Source organism: Rattus norvegicus, chromosome X, assembly GCF_036323735.1.
Source record: "Rattus norvegicus strain BN/NHsdMcwi chromosome X, GRCr8, whole genome shotgun sequence".
Taxonomy (NCBI): domain Eukaryota; kingdom Metazoa; phylum Chordata; class Mammalia; order Rodentia; family Muridae; genus Rattus; species Rattus norvegicus.
Window position 1 is genome coordinate 35,210,985 of NC_086039.1, and position 14,815 is coordinate 35,225,799.

Genomic DNA, 14,815 nt, shown 5'->3' on the forward strand with positions numbered 1-14,815 from the left:
GGCTTTCTGTTGGTTTGTTTGGGTTTCTTTGTTTGTTTGTTTTGCTTTGCTTTTTATTGAATACCAGCCTTAGTCCACGGTGATCTGATAAGATACAAGGAATTATATCAATACTCTTGTATCTGTTGAGGCCTGTTTTGGAGAAGGTACCATGAGGTGCTGAGAAGTAAGTATATTCTTTTGTTTTAGCATGAAATGTTCTATAGATGTCTGTTAAATCCATTTGCTTTATAATTTCTGTTAGTTTCACTGTGTCTCTGTTTAGTTTCTGTTTTCATGATCTGTCCATGATGAGAGTGGGGTGCTGAAGTCTTCCAGTATTATTGTATGAGGTGCTATGTGTGCTTTGAGCTTTAGTAAAGTTTCTTTTATGATTATGGGTTCTCTTGCATTTAGAGCATAGGTGTTCAGAATTGAAAGTTCAGCTTTGCAGATTTTTTTCTTTGACGAATATAAAGTGTCCTTCCTTGTATTTTTTGGTAACTTTTGGTTGAAAGTCAATTTTATTGGATATTAGAATGTCTACTCCAGATTGGTTCTTGGGACCATTTGCTTGGAAAATTTTTTCCAGCCTTTTACCCTGAGGTAGTGTCTGTCTTTCTCACTAAGGTGAGTTTCCTGTATGTAGCAAAATTCTGGATCCTGTTTAAGTATTCAGTCAGTTAGTCTATGTCTTTTTATTGGGGAATTGAGTCCACTGATGTTAAGAGATGTCAAGGAAAAGTGACTGTTGCTTTCTTGCTGTTAGAGGTGGAATTACGTTCGTGTGTCTCTCTTCTTTTGGGCTTGTCGAGAGAAGATTATTTTCTTACTTTTTCTAGGGTGTTTCCCTCCTTGTGTTGGAGTTTTCCATATATTATCCTTGGTAGGGCTAGATTTGTGTGAAGATATTGTGTAAATTTGGTCTTGTCATGGAATATCTTGGTTTCTCCATCTATGTTAATTGAGAATTTTGCTGGATATAGTAGCCTGGGCTGGCATTTGTGTTCTCTTAGGGTCTGTATGTCATCTGCCCAGTATCTTCTAGCTTTCATAGTCTCTGGTGAGAAGTCTGGTATGATTCTGATAGGTCTGCCTTTATATGTTACTTGACCTTTTTCCCTTACTGCTTTTAATATTCTTTCTTTGTTTTGTGGGTTTGGTGTTTTGACTATTATGTGACAGGAGGAATTTATTTTCTGGTCCAATTTATTTGGAGTTCTGTAGGTTTCTTGTATGTTTGGGGGCATCTCTTTCTTTAGGTTAGGGAAGATTTCTTCTATAGTTTTGTTGAAGGTATTCTCTGGTCCTTTAAGTTGGGAATCTTCACTCTCTTCTATACCTATTATCCTTAGGTTTGATCTTCTCATTGTGTCCTGAATTTCCTGGATGCTTGGGGTTAGGAGTTTTTTCATGTTTTGCATTTTCTTTGACTGTTGTGTCAATGTTTTCTATGGTATCTTCTGCCCCTGAAATTCTTCTTCAATCTCTTGTATTTTGTTGGTGATGCTTGCATCTATAACTCCTAATCTCTTTCCTAGGTTTTCTATCTCCAGGGTTTTCTCCCTTTGTGATTTCCTTATTGTTTCTTTTCCATTTTTAGATCCTGGATGATTTTGTTCAATTTCTTCACCTGTTTGGTTTTGTTTTCCTATAATTCTTTAAGAAATTTTTATGTTTCCTCTTTAAGGGCTTCTACTTGTTTACCTGTGTTATCCTGTATTTCTTTAAGGGAGTTACTTATGAACTTCCAAAAGTCCTCTATCATCATCATGATGTGTGATTTTAAATCCAAATCTTACTTTTCTGGTATCCAGCACATACTATAGTGAGAGAACTAGGTTCTGATGATACCAAGTAGCCTTGGTTTCTGTTGCTTATGTTTTTGTACTTGCCTCTCGCCATCTGATTACTCTAGTGTTTTCTGCCCTTGCTATCTGACTGCAGCCTGTGTTCCCCTGTTCCTGTGTTCCTGTGTATCCCTCCTGTGATCCTGGTTGTTTCAGAACTCCTCAGAGTCCAGCTGTCTCTGTAATCCTATGATTTTGGGATCCTGTGATCCTGAGATCCTGGTTGTGTCTGATCACCTGGGAGTTGAGCTTCCTCTGTGATCCTGTGATCCTGGGCATTTCAGAGCACCTCTGATCCTGGGCACATTAGAGCACCTGGGAGTCAGGTTTCCTCAGGGTGTTGTGGGACTGAGTGCAGAGCCAGCACCCAAGGTCTGCTCAGGGCACCGGGTCAGACTGCAAGGGACCAGTGCCCCTAGTTGGGCGGGGGTTCCTGTGTCCTTGAATCCTGTAGGACCCAGTTACTCTGGGTATTGTTGCAGATGTGGCCTCCTCACTTATCATCCTGGGCACATTAGAGCATCTGGGGGTCGAGCTTCCTCTGGGTGTTGTGGGACTGAGTGCAGAGCCAGTACCCCATGGCTGCTCAGGGCACTGGTTCAGACCAGAAGGGTGACATTTCACTTTCTATTCTCTGTCTTTGTCTCTGTCTCTCTCTATGTGTGTATCTCCCTCTCTTCCTCCTCAAGAATGTCCCATGTGCTGTCTTGTTTTATGTCAATTTGAGACAAACTTGAATCATTTGAAAAGAAAAAAAACCTTAATTGAGAAAATGCCCCCTACACAGCTGGCCTGTGGACAAGCCTTTGGGAGCATTTTCTTGATTTATGATTGACAGAAGAGGGTCCAGCTCACTATAGGTGGTATAATCCCTGGGCAGTGGTCCTGGTTGTATATAAAGCAGGCTGAGCAAGCCATTAAGCAAGACTATCCCATGGCCTTTGCTTCTATTCCTACCTAGAGCGCCTACCCTGACTTCCCTAAATGATGTATTAAAAGATGAATTTGACAGACAAGCCTGGGAAACCAGAAGAGACTGCTCCCTGCACGCACATCTCGGACGCCAGAGGAAAAAGCCAAAGACCATCTGGAACCCTGGTGCACTGAAGCTCCCGGAAGGGGCAGCACAGGTCTTCCTGGTTGCTGCCACTGCAGAGAGCCCCTGGGCAGCACCCCACGAGCGAACCTGAGCCTCGGGACCACAGGTAAGACCAAATTTTCTGCTGCAAGAAAGCTGCCTGGTGAGCTTGGGACACACGGAAGCAGAATTTCTCTAGGACCGGGCACGTTCTGTGTTTACCGGAAGTCCCACACCCTCGGATCCCGGCCCGCAGCAGCTCTCTGCTCCCAGACCCGGTGAGAGAGAGACCCAACCACCTGGTCAGGTGGGCACTCCTGAGGCTGCAGAGCAGAAGAGACCACCAACACTGCTCACCCCTGCCCACATCCCTGGCCCAAGAGGAAACTGTATAAGGCCTCTGGGCTCCCGTGGGGGAGGGCCCAGGAGCAGCAGGACCCCTGCCAGAGACACCGCCGGAACCTGATAGAAACAGACCGGATAAACAGTTCTCTGCACCCAAATCCCGTGGGAGGGAGAGCTAAACCTTCAGAGAGGCAGACAAGCCTGGGAAACCAGAAGAGACTGCTCCCTGCACACACATCTCGGACGCCAGAGGAAAAAGCCAAAGACCATCTGGAACCCTGGTGCACTGAAGCTCCCGGAAGGGGCGGCACAGGTCTTCCTGGTTGCTGCCGCTGCAGAGAGCCCCTGGGCAGCACCCCACGAGCGAACTTGAGCCTCGGGACCACAGGTAAGACCAAATTTTCTGCTGCAAGAAAGCTGCCTGGTGAACTCAAGACACAGGCCCACAGGAACAGCTGAAGACCTGTAGAGAGGAAAAACTACACGCCCGAAAGCAGAACACTCTGTCCCCATAACTGACTGAAAGAGAGGAAAACAGGTCTACAGCACTCCTGACACACAGGCTTATAGGACAGTCTAGCCACTGTCAGAAATAGCAGAACAAAGTAACACTAGAGATAATCTGATGGCGAGAGGCAAGCGCAGGAACCCAAGCAACAGAAACCAAGACTACATGCCATCATCGGAGCCCAATTCTCCCACCAAAACAAACATGGAATATCCAAACACACCAGAAAAGCAAGATCTAGTTTCAAAATCATATTTGATCATGATGCTGGAGGACTTCAAGAAAGACATGAACACACTTAGGGAAACACAGGAAAACGTTAATAAACAAGTAGAAGCCTACAGAGAGGAATCGCAAAAATCCCTGAAAGAATTCCAGGAAAACACAATCAAACAGTTGAAGGAATTAAAAATGGAAATAGAAGCAATCAAGAAAGAACACATGGAAACAACCCTGGATATAGAAAACCAAAAGAAGAGACAAGGAGCTGTAGATACAAGCTTCACCAACAGAATACAAGAGATGGAAGAGAGAATCTCAGGAGCAGAAGATTCCATAGAAATCATTGACTCAACTGTCAAAGATAATGTAAAGCGGAAAAAGCTACTGGTCCAAAACATACAGGAAATCCAGGACTCAATGAGAAGATCAAACCTAAGGATAATAGGTATAGAAAAGAGTGAAGACTCCCAGCTCAAAGGACCAGTAAATATCTTAAACAAAATCATAGAAGAAAACTTCCCTAACCTAAAAAAAGAGATACCCATAGACATACAAGAAGCCTACAGAACTCCAAATAGATTGGACCAGAAAAGAAACACCTCCCGTCACATAATTGTCAAAACACCAAACGCACAAAATAAAGAAAGAATATTAAAAGCAGTAAGGGAAAAAGGTCAAGTAACATATAAAGGGAGACCTATCAGAATCACACCAGACTTCTCGCCAGAAACTATGAAGGCCAGAAGATCCTGGACTGATGTCATACAGACCCTAAGAGAACACAAATGCCAGCCCAGGTTACTGTATCCAGCAAAACTCTCAATTAACATTGATGGAGAAACCAAGATATTCCATGACAAAACCAAATTTACACAATATCTTTCTACAAATCCAGCACTACAAAGGATAATAAATGGTAAAGCCCAACATAAGGAGGCAAGCTATACCCTAGAAGAAGCAAGAAACTAATCGTCTTGGCAACAAAACAAAGAGAACGAAAGCACACAAACATAACCTCACATCCAAATATGAATATAAAGGGAAACAATGATCACTATTCCTTAATATCTCTCAATACCAATGGCCTCAACTCCCCAATAAAAAGACATAGATTAACAAACTGGATACGCAACGAGGACCCTGCATTCTGCTGCCTACAGGAAACACACCTCAGAGACAAAGACAGACACTACCTCAGAGTGAAAGGCTGGAAAACAACTTTCCAAGCAAATGGTCAGAAGAAGCAGCAAGCTGGAGTAGCCATTCTAATATCAAATAAAATCAATTTCCAACTAAAAGTCATCAAAAAAGATAAGGAAGGACACTTCATATTCATCAAAGGAAAAATCCACCAAGATGAACTCTCAATCCTAAATATCTATGCCCCAAATAAAAGGGCACCTACATTCGTAAAAGAAACCTTACTAAAGCTCAAAACACACATTGCACCTCACACAATAATAGTGGGAGATTTCAACACCCCACTCTCATCAATGGACAGATCATGGAAACAGAAATTAAACAGTGATGTCGACAGACTAAGAGAAGTCATGAGCCAAATGGACTTAACGGATATTTATAGAACATTCTATCCTAAAGCAAAAGGATATACCTTCTTCTCAGCTCCTCATGGTACTTTCTCCAAAATTGACCATATAATTGGTCAAAAAACGGGCCTCAACAGGTACAGAAAGATAGAAATAATCCCATGCGTGCTATCGGACCACCACGGCCTAAAACTGGTCTTCAATAACAATAAGGGAAGAATGCCCACATATACGTGGAAATTGAACAATGCTCTACTCAATGATAACCTGGTCAAGGAAGAAATAAAGAAAGAAATTAAAAACTTTTTAGAATTTAATGAAAATGAAGATACAAAATACTCAAACTTATGGGACACAATGAAAGCTGTGCTAAGAGGAAAACTCATAGCGCTGAGTGCCTGCAGAAAGAAACAAGAAAGAGCATATGTCAGCAGCTTGACAGCACACCTAAAAGCTCTAGAACAAAAAGAAGCAAATACACCCAGGAGGAGCAGAAGGCAGGAAATAATCAAACTCAGAGCTGAAATCAACCAAGTAGAAACAAAAAGGACCATAGAAAGAATCAACAGAACCAAAAGTTGGTTCTTTGAGAAAATCAACAAGATAGATAAACCCTTAGCCAGACTAACGAGAGGACACAGAGAGTGCGTCCAAATTAACAAAATCAGAAATGAAAAGGGAGACATAACTACAGATTCAGAGGAAATTCAAAAAATCATCAGATCTTACTATAAAAAACTATATTCAACAAAATTTGAAAATCTTCAGGAAATGGACAATTTCCTAGACAGATACCAGGTATCGAAGTTAAATCAGGAACAGATAAACCAGTTAAACAACCCCATAACTCCTAAGGAAATAGAAGCAGTCATTAAAGGTCTCCCAACCAAAAAGAGTCCAGGTCCAGACGGGTTTAGTGCAGAATTCTATCAAACCTTCATAGAAGACCTCATACCAATATTATCCAAACTATTCCACAAAATTGAAACAGATGGAGCCCTACCGAATTCCTTCTACGAAGCCACAATTACTCTTATACCTAAACCACACAAAGACACAACAAAGAAAGAGAACTTCAGACCAATTTCCCTTATGAATATCGACGCAAAAATACTCAATAAAATTCTGGCAAACCGAATTCAAGAGCACATCAAAACAATCATCCACCATGATCAAGTAGGCTTCATCCCAGGCATGCAGGGATGGTTTAATATACGGAAAACCATCAACGTGATCCATTATATAAACAAACTGAAAGAACAGAAACACATGATCATTTCATTAGATGCTGAGAAAGCATTTGACAAAATTCAACACCCCTTCATGATAAAAGTCCTGGAAAGAATAGGAATTCAAGGCCCATACCTAAACATAGTAAAAGCCATATACAGCAAACCAGTTGCTAACATTAAACTAAATGGAGAGAAACTTGAAGCAATCCCACTAAAATCAGGGACTAGACAAGGCTGCCCACTCTCTCCCTACTTATTCAATATAGTTCTTGAAGTTCTAGCCAGAGCAATCAGACAACAAAAGGAGATCAAAGGGATACAGATCGGAAAAGAAGAGGTCAAAATATCACTATTTGCAGATGACATGATAGTATATTTAAGTGATCCCAAAAGTTCCACCAGAGAACTACTAAAGCTGATAAACAACTTCAGCAAAGTGGCTGGGTATAAAATTAACTCAAATAAATCAGTTGCCTTCCTCTATACAAAAGAGAAACAAGCCGAGAAAGAAATTAGGGAAACGACACCCTTCATAATAGACCCAAATAATATAAAGTACCTCGGTGTGACTTTAACCAAGCAAGTAAAAGATCTGTACAATAAGAACTTCAAGACACTGAGGAAAGAAATTGAAGAAGACCTCAGAAGATGGAAAGATCTCCTATGCTCATGGATTGGCAGGATTAATATAGTAAAAATGGCCATTTTACCAAAAGCAATCTACAGATTCAATGCAATCCCCATCAAAATACCAATCCAATTCTTCAAAGAGTTAGACAGAACAATTTGCAAATTCATCTGGAATAACAAAAAACCCAGGATAGCTAAAGCTATCCTCAACAATAAAAGGACTTCAGGGGGAAATCACTATCCCTGAACTCAAGCAGTATTACAGAGCAATAGTGATAAAAACTGCAGGGTATTGGTACAGAGACAGACAGATAGACCAATGGAATAGAATTGAAGACCCAGAAATGAACCCACACACCTATGGTCACTTGATTTTTGACAAAGGAGCCAAAACCATCCAATGGAAAAAGGATAGCATTTTCAGCAAATGGTGCTGGTTCAACTGGAGGGCAACATGTAGAAGAATGCAGATCGATCCATGCTTATCACCCTGTACAAAGCTTAAGTCCAAGTGGATCAAGGACCTCCACATCAAAGCAGACACACTCAAACTAACAGAAGAAAAACTAGGGAAGCATCTGGAACACATGGGCACTGGAAAAAATTTCCTGAACAAAACACCAATGGCTTATGCTCTAAGATCAAGAATCGACAAATGGGATCTCATAAAACTGCAAAGCTTCTGTAAGGCAAAGGACACTGTGGTTAGGACAAAACGGCAACCAACAGATTGGGAAAAGATCTTTACCAATCCTACAACAGATAGAGGCCTTATATCCAAAATATACAAAGAACTCAAGAAGTTAGACCGCAGGGAAACAAATAACCCTATTAAAAAATGGGGTTCAGAGCTAAACAAAGAATTCACAGCTGAGGAATGCCGAATGGCTGAGAAACACCTAAAGAAATGTTCAACATCTTTAGTCATAAGGGAAATGCAAATCAAAACAACCCTGAGATTTCACCTCACACCAGTGCGATTGGCTAAGATCAAAAACTCAGGTGACAGCAGATGCTGGCGAGGATGTGGAGAAAGAGGAACACTCCTCCATTGTTGGTGGGATTGCAGACTGGTACAACCATTCTGGAAATCAGTCTGGAGGTTCCTCCGAAAATTGGACATTGAACTGCCTGAGGATCCAGCTATACCTCTCTTGGGCATATACCCAAAAGATGCCTCAACATATAAAAGAGACACGTGCTCCACTATGTTCATCTCAGCCTTATTTATAATAGCCAGAAAATGGAAAGAACCCAGATGCCCTTCAACAGAGGAATGGATACAGAAAATGTGGTACATCTACACAATGGAATATTACTCAGCTATCAAAAACAACGAGTTTATGAAATTCGTAGGCAAATGGTTGGAACTGGAAAATATCATCCTGAGTGAGCTAACCCAATCACAGAAAGACATACATGGTATGCACTCATTGATAAGTGGCTATTAGCCCAAATGCTTGAATTACCCTAGATCCCTAGAACAAACGAAACTCAAGACGGATGATCAAAATGTGAATGCTTCACTCCTTCTTTAAATGAGGAAAAAGAATACCCTTGGCAGGGAAGGGAGAGGCAAAGATTAAAACAGAGACTGAAGGAACACCCATTCAGAGCCTGCCCCACATGTGGCCCATACATATACAGCCACCCAATTAGACAAGATGGATGAAGCAAAGAAGTGCAGACCGACAGGAGCCGGATGTAGATCGCTCCTGAGAGACACAGCCAGAATACAGCAAATACAGAGGCGAATGGCAGCAGCAAACCACTGAACTGAGAATAGGTCCCCTATTGAAGGAATCAGAGAAAGAACTGGAAGAGCTTGAAGGGGCTCGAGACCCCAAAAGTACAACAATGCCAAGCAACCAGAGCTTCCAGGGACTAAGCCACTACCTAAAGACTATACATGGACTGACCCTGGACTCTGACCCCATAGGTAGCAATGAATATCCTAGTAAGAGCACCAGTGGAAGGGGAAGCCCTGGGTCCTGCTAAGACTGAACCCCCAGTGAACTAGTCTATGGGGGGAGGGCGGCAATAGGGGGAGGGTTGGGAGGGGAACACCCATAAGGAAGGGGAGGGGGGAGGGGGATGTTTGCCCGGAAACCGGGAAAGGGAATAACACTCGAAATGTATATAAGAAATACTCAAGTTAATAAAAAAAAAAAGATGAATTTGAAGGGAGTCAAAAAGGGGGGAAGGGGATGACTCAGCAGTAAAAAGTGATTGCTGCTCGATTGCTGCTCTTTCAGAGGACCTGAGTTCAATTCCCATCACTCAGGTTGGGCAGTTCATAGATACCTTTAATTTGAATTCCAGGGATCCAATGTCTGCTTCTGGCCAGAGGGAGGGGGAGGTGAGAGAGATGCTTTTTTTTTAAGTTCTCTATTTTTGGAAACTGGGCATGGTGGAAAAATCTGTAATCCTAGCACTTTGAAAGTTAAGGTAAGGGAGTCAGGAGTTCAAGGTCATCCTTGTCTACATAATAAATTAGAAGCCAACTTGAACTACTACATGAGACTCTCCTTTTAAAAGCAAATAAATAATAAAAGCCCTCTCTGAAGATCGTTTCTAAATTTTAAGCCACTATTCCTCCGAACTGTTCTCCAAACCATACCAGAGCTTGGGAGAAATATCTCTGAAGCACTGCCATCTGTGTAAATTGCAATTCCCAGAAAAGGTAAAAGCTGCACCTGTATTAAAGACTCTTCCAAGTCACATGATTGAGCCATGGTGGTGCGGAGTTAGACTGTTGCGGATAATAGCCAAATAATATTTCAGGCTATTTTTAGTCCCTGTGAAAGGCATTCACTGACCATTCTTGTGCCTGACATTAAATTCTTTTGACTAATCAAACCTTTAGAATATATTTTACGGGAGCTGGAGAGATGGCTCACCAGTTAAGAAGTACTTGGTCCTTTTTCAAGAGACCTGAGTTTGGTCTCCAGCATCTATGCCCAAAGATTCACAACTGCTTGTAACTCCAGCTCCATGAGATCTGGTGTCCTCTTCTGGCTTCCTTAGTCACCCACATGTACTATACACATTAATAAAAATAAATCTTAAAAATTAATGTGTGTGTATATTTGCATACACTCACATGCCATGGCTTACATGTAGAAGTCAGAGCACAACTTGTGGGAGTCACTCCACCTACTTTGTGGGTTCTAGAACTAGAATTCAGATGGTTGGGCTTGGTAGAACATGTCTTTACCTAGTGAGCCTAAAATTATATTATTAATAAACTAGTAACCTCCACCAATTCAAAAGCCAAGAATGTTATCAGCTAGCACTTGAAACCTATAACAGAGCTTCTACTAATTGCTGTAACCACCTACCCATGGCCACCACCAATGTACTTTGTAAATGCCTTGATTTATGACTTTCTTTTTTCTGTAACAAGGTTAACCATGTATTTCAGTTAAGGTTTTGTTGCTGCGAAGACACCATGACCATGGCAACTCTTATAAAGGAAAACATTGAATTGGGGCTGGTTTACATTTTAGTTCATTATCATCATGGTGGGAACATGGCAACAACCAGGCAGGCACAGTGCTGGAGAAGGAGCTAAGAGTTCTACATCTTGATCTGCAAGCAGCAGAAGGAGACTATCTTCTACAGTGGGCATAGCTTGAGCATAGGAACCCTCAAAGCCCACCCACACAGTGACACACTTCTTCCAACAAGGGCAAACCTACTCCAACAAGGTCACACCTCCTAATAGTGCCACACCCCATGGGCCCAGCATTCAAACACACAATCTATGGGGGCGATCCTTATTCAAACCACCACACTCACATTTGGCTTAAGGATAAACAATCTCAGGGAATCTTCCAGAGGCAGAAACCCAAGGAAGTTCTAAAGAGGGAACTGCAAGACTTTGGGGAAACTATGCAGTCCAAACGGGAGTGTGTGCAATGGTGTGAGAGGGTGAATCCAGAGAACAAGGCAGCCCTAGAGGCGTGGATAAGAGAGACTGGCATCCGCCTGGTGCAGGTCAACGGGCAAAGGAAGTATGGCGGGCCACCCTCAGGCTGGGTGGGCAGCCGGCCACCGTCAGGGTCCGAGGTCTTTATCGGACGACTACCGCAGGATGTGTACGAGCACCAGCTGATCCCACTCTTCCAGCGCGTGGGACGCCTCTATGAGTTCCGCCTAATGATGACCTTTAGTGGCCTGAACCGCGGCTTTGCCTATGCGCGCTACAGCTCACGGCGCGGTGCCCAGGCTTCCATTGCTACGCTGCACAACCACCAGTTGCGGCCTTCTTGCCAGCTCCTGGTATGCGAAGTACCGAGAAGTGCGAGCTGACGGTGGACATGCTCCCTCTTAGCTTGAACCTACTGCTCGCCCTGCAACCGCTCGATCCCTGCCTGCAGGAGACATTGCTGCTACAGAGCACTGGGTCTGAGCTCTCTCAAATTGCACTGCTCAAGTTTAGCACTCACTGAGCTGCTGCCATGGCCAAAATGGCTCTGGTAGAAGGGCGGTCACGCCTCGGTGGAGAGTAGGTGGCTGTGAAGTGGCTCAAGCCAGACCTGAAGCAGCACTTCCGCCAACAGCTTGCGGGTCCCTCACTGCGGTTTCTTTTTTTTTTTTTTTTTTTTAATTTTTATTAGATATATTTCTTTACTTACATTTCTTTTTTTTTTTATTAACTTGAGTATTTCTTATATACATTTCGAGTGTTATTCCCTTTCCCGGTTTCTGGGCAAACATCCCGCTCCCCCCTCCCCTTCCTTATGGGTGTTCCCCTCCCAACCCTCCCCACATTGCCACCCTCCCCCAAACAATCTAGTTCACTGGGGGTTCAGTCTTAGCAGGACCCAGGGCTTCCCCTTCCACTGGTGCTCTTACTAGGATATTCATTGCTACCTATGGGGTCAGAGTCCAGGGTCAGTCCATGTATAGTCTTTAGGTAGTGGCTTAGTCCCTGGAAGCTCTGGTTGCTTGGCATTGTTGTACTTTTGGGGTCTCGAGCCCCTTCAGGCTCTTCCAGTTCTTTCTCTGATTCCTTCAACGGGGGACCTATTCTCAGTTCAGTGGTTTGCTGCTGGCATTCGCCTCTGTATTTGCTGTATTCTGGCTGTGTCTCTCAGTAGCGATCTACATCCGGCTCCTGTCAGTCTGCACTTCTTTGCTTCATCCATCTTGTCTAATTGGGTGGCTGTATATGTATGGGCCACATGTGGGGCAGGCTCTGAATGGGTGTTCCTTCAGTCTCTGTTTTAATCTTTGCCTCTCCCTTCCCTGCCAAGGGTATTCTTTTTTCTCATTTAAAGAAGGAGTGAAGCATTCACATTTTGATCATCCGTCTTGAGTTTCGTTTGTTCTAGGGATCTAGGGTAATTCAAGCATTTGGGCTAATAGCCACTTATCAATGAGTGCATACCATGTATGTCTTTCTGTGATTGGGTTAGCTCACTCAGGATGATATTTTCCAGTTCCAACCATTTGCCTACGAATTTCATAAAGTCGTTGTTTTTGATAGCTGAGTAATATTCCATTGTGTAGATGTACCACATTTTCTGTATCCATTCCTCTGTTGAAGGGCATCTGGGTTCTTTCAAGTTTCTGGCTATTATAAATAAGGCTGCGATGAACATAGTGGAGCACGTGTCTTTTTTATATGTTGGGGCATCAGATTCACTGCGGTTTCTAAGGCCAGATGTCAGCCAACTAGCCCAGACCAGGGACAAGCTGGGGTCCCAAGGGGCTCGGGCTACTCTGCAACAGCTGTGTCAACAGATGAAGCTAGGCTGCCCAGTGTTCCTTACCAAGTGTTTAGGAACAGGGCCTGCCGGCTGGCATCGCTTTTGATACTTATGATCCCTGGGCATCCAGTGCCTTTCAGTGGCCTCATTTGAGTTGTGCTGACCTCTGATTGGCAGGATGGGCATGAGGTGGCCAAGGATGCTGTATCTGCACAGCTGCTGGAAACACTGAGTGAATCTAGGACCAGCTTATGATCTCCTAGGGCTGAAGCAGGTTCTGTGGTAAAGCAGTAACCCCTTCTTCCTACAGGTACCCTAATGGGGAAGCAGAGCCTGTGCAAACCCCCCAGCCCAGCAGGCCTGGGCAGCCACTACTTATCCCAAGGAGAAGGTCTGGTGACAGCTTTCCCTGCTGGGACAGGACCCTGTCACACCTAAGTGCTACTTTAGTTGTGAGGAACCTTGCCCTCCCCCACTGAATCCAGGGTCTGATTAGACCTCTGACCTACTATCCTTAGTCAATTCCCTGTTTGACAAATATCCACCACACCCACACAGGGGCTTAATATGTATCTGTGATTTTATTTGGAGAACTGGCTGAACCAAAGAGCCCTTCCTCCCACCGTGACTGGTCACTGGTTTGAACTTAATATGGTTCTTATTTTCCTATACCGGTTTTATTTATATTAAAACCCTGGTTGGTTATAAAAAAAGGATAAACAATCTCTTATTCCCTTTAAGGTGAGAGCTGTAGAGTTGTTGTTGTTGTTGTTGTTGTTGTTGTTGTTGTTGTTGTTGTTGTAAGGGTCTCATGCAGCCCAGGCTGGTGCCTACTTGCTGTGTAGCTGAGGATGGCGTTAGACCCCTAATCCTCTTGCTTCCATCTTCCTGCTGGGATGGCGGGTATACCACTACTCCTGGTTTGTCCCTGCTGATATTTTTTAGTTTTAACATTTTATTAGCGTATGTTAATTATATGTCATGATGGGCTTTGTTAAAATTCACATATGTGCCAAATGGATATCCATCACATTCACTAGTATCTTGTTCTCTTCCATTGCCATTAATCTCCTTCATCTTTCCAGCTAGCCCACATTTCTAGAAGTGTGTGTGTGTGTGTGTGTGTGTGTGCGCGCGCGCGCGCGTGCATGCGCACATGTGTGTACATGCCCCAATGAGTTTTGTTAGAGTTGTTTACAGGAGTGGAGGTTAGAGTTCATTAATAAGATCATGTCTTCCTTACCAGTGATTAAAAACGCTGTGAAAATTGTTTTGAGTCCCAATAAAAATATCATGAGACAACAGTGAAATATGTGAAGATGGGCGTGGTTAGGACTTAGTTCTATTTCACTGCAGAATGTCCCCTATTAAGTTTGTTTTCTACAGAATTCTACTTAGTTATTCCATGGTAGTCCCAGGGTGAAGGAGGAACAAAGAAAGAAATCCTGAAAAGTAATTAAACAGCAATATGAGTTACTGATACAAAATAAGTGAGTGAAACAATTCAGCTTTGAAAAGTAATTGCCCAGAGACCATCCAATCCATCATGTGTTGTCGAAGGCATAGGCGGTTTCTTGTTCCTTCACATTCATTCTCCTCTCTTATAACCTCTGATTTTGAGGTAGGCATATGGCTATCAAGGAAAGACTACGTTTTCCACCTCCTCTTCAGCTACGTTGCTCGTGTGAGTAATGGGCTATAAATGTG

General features: G+C 43.2%; 1 pseudogene; it reads left to right on the forward strand.

The window, feature by feature from the left end:
- Positions 1-11,285: 11,285 nt before the first annotated feature.
- Dnd1-ps1 (DND microRNA-mediated repression inhibitor 1, pseudogene 1) lies at positions 11,286-13,402 on the forward strand (annotated as a pseudogene).
- The last annotated feature ends 1,413 nt before the right edge of the window (positions 13,403-14,815 follow it).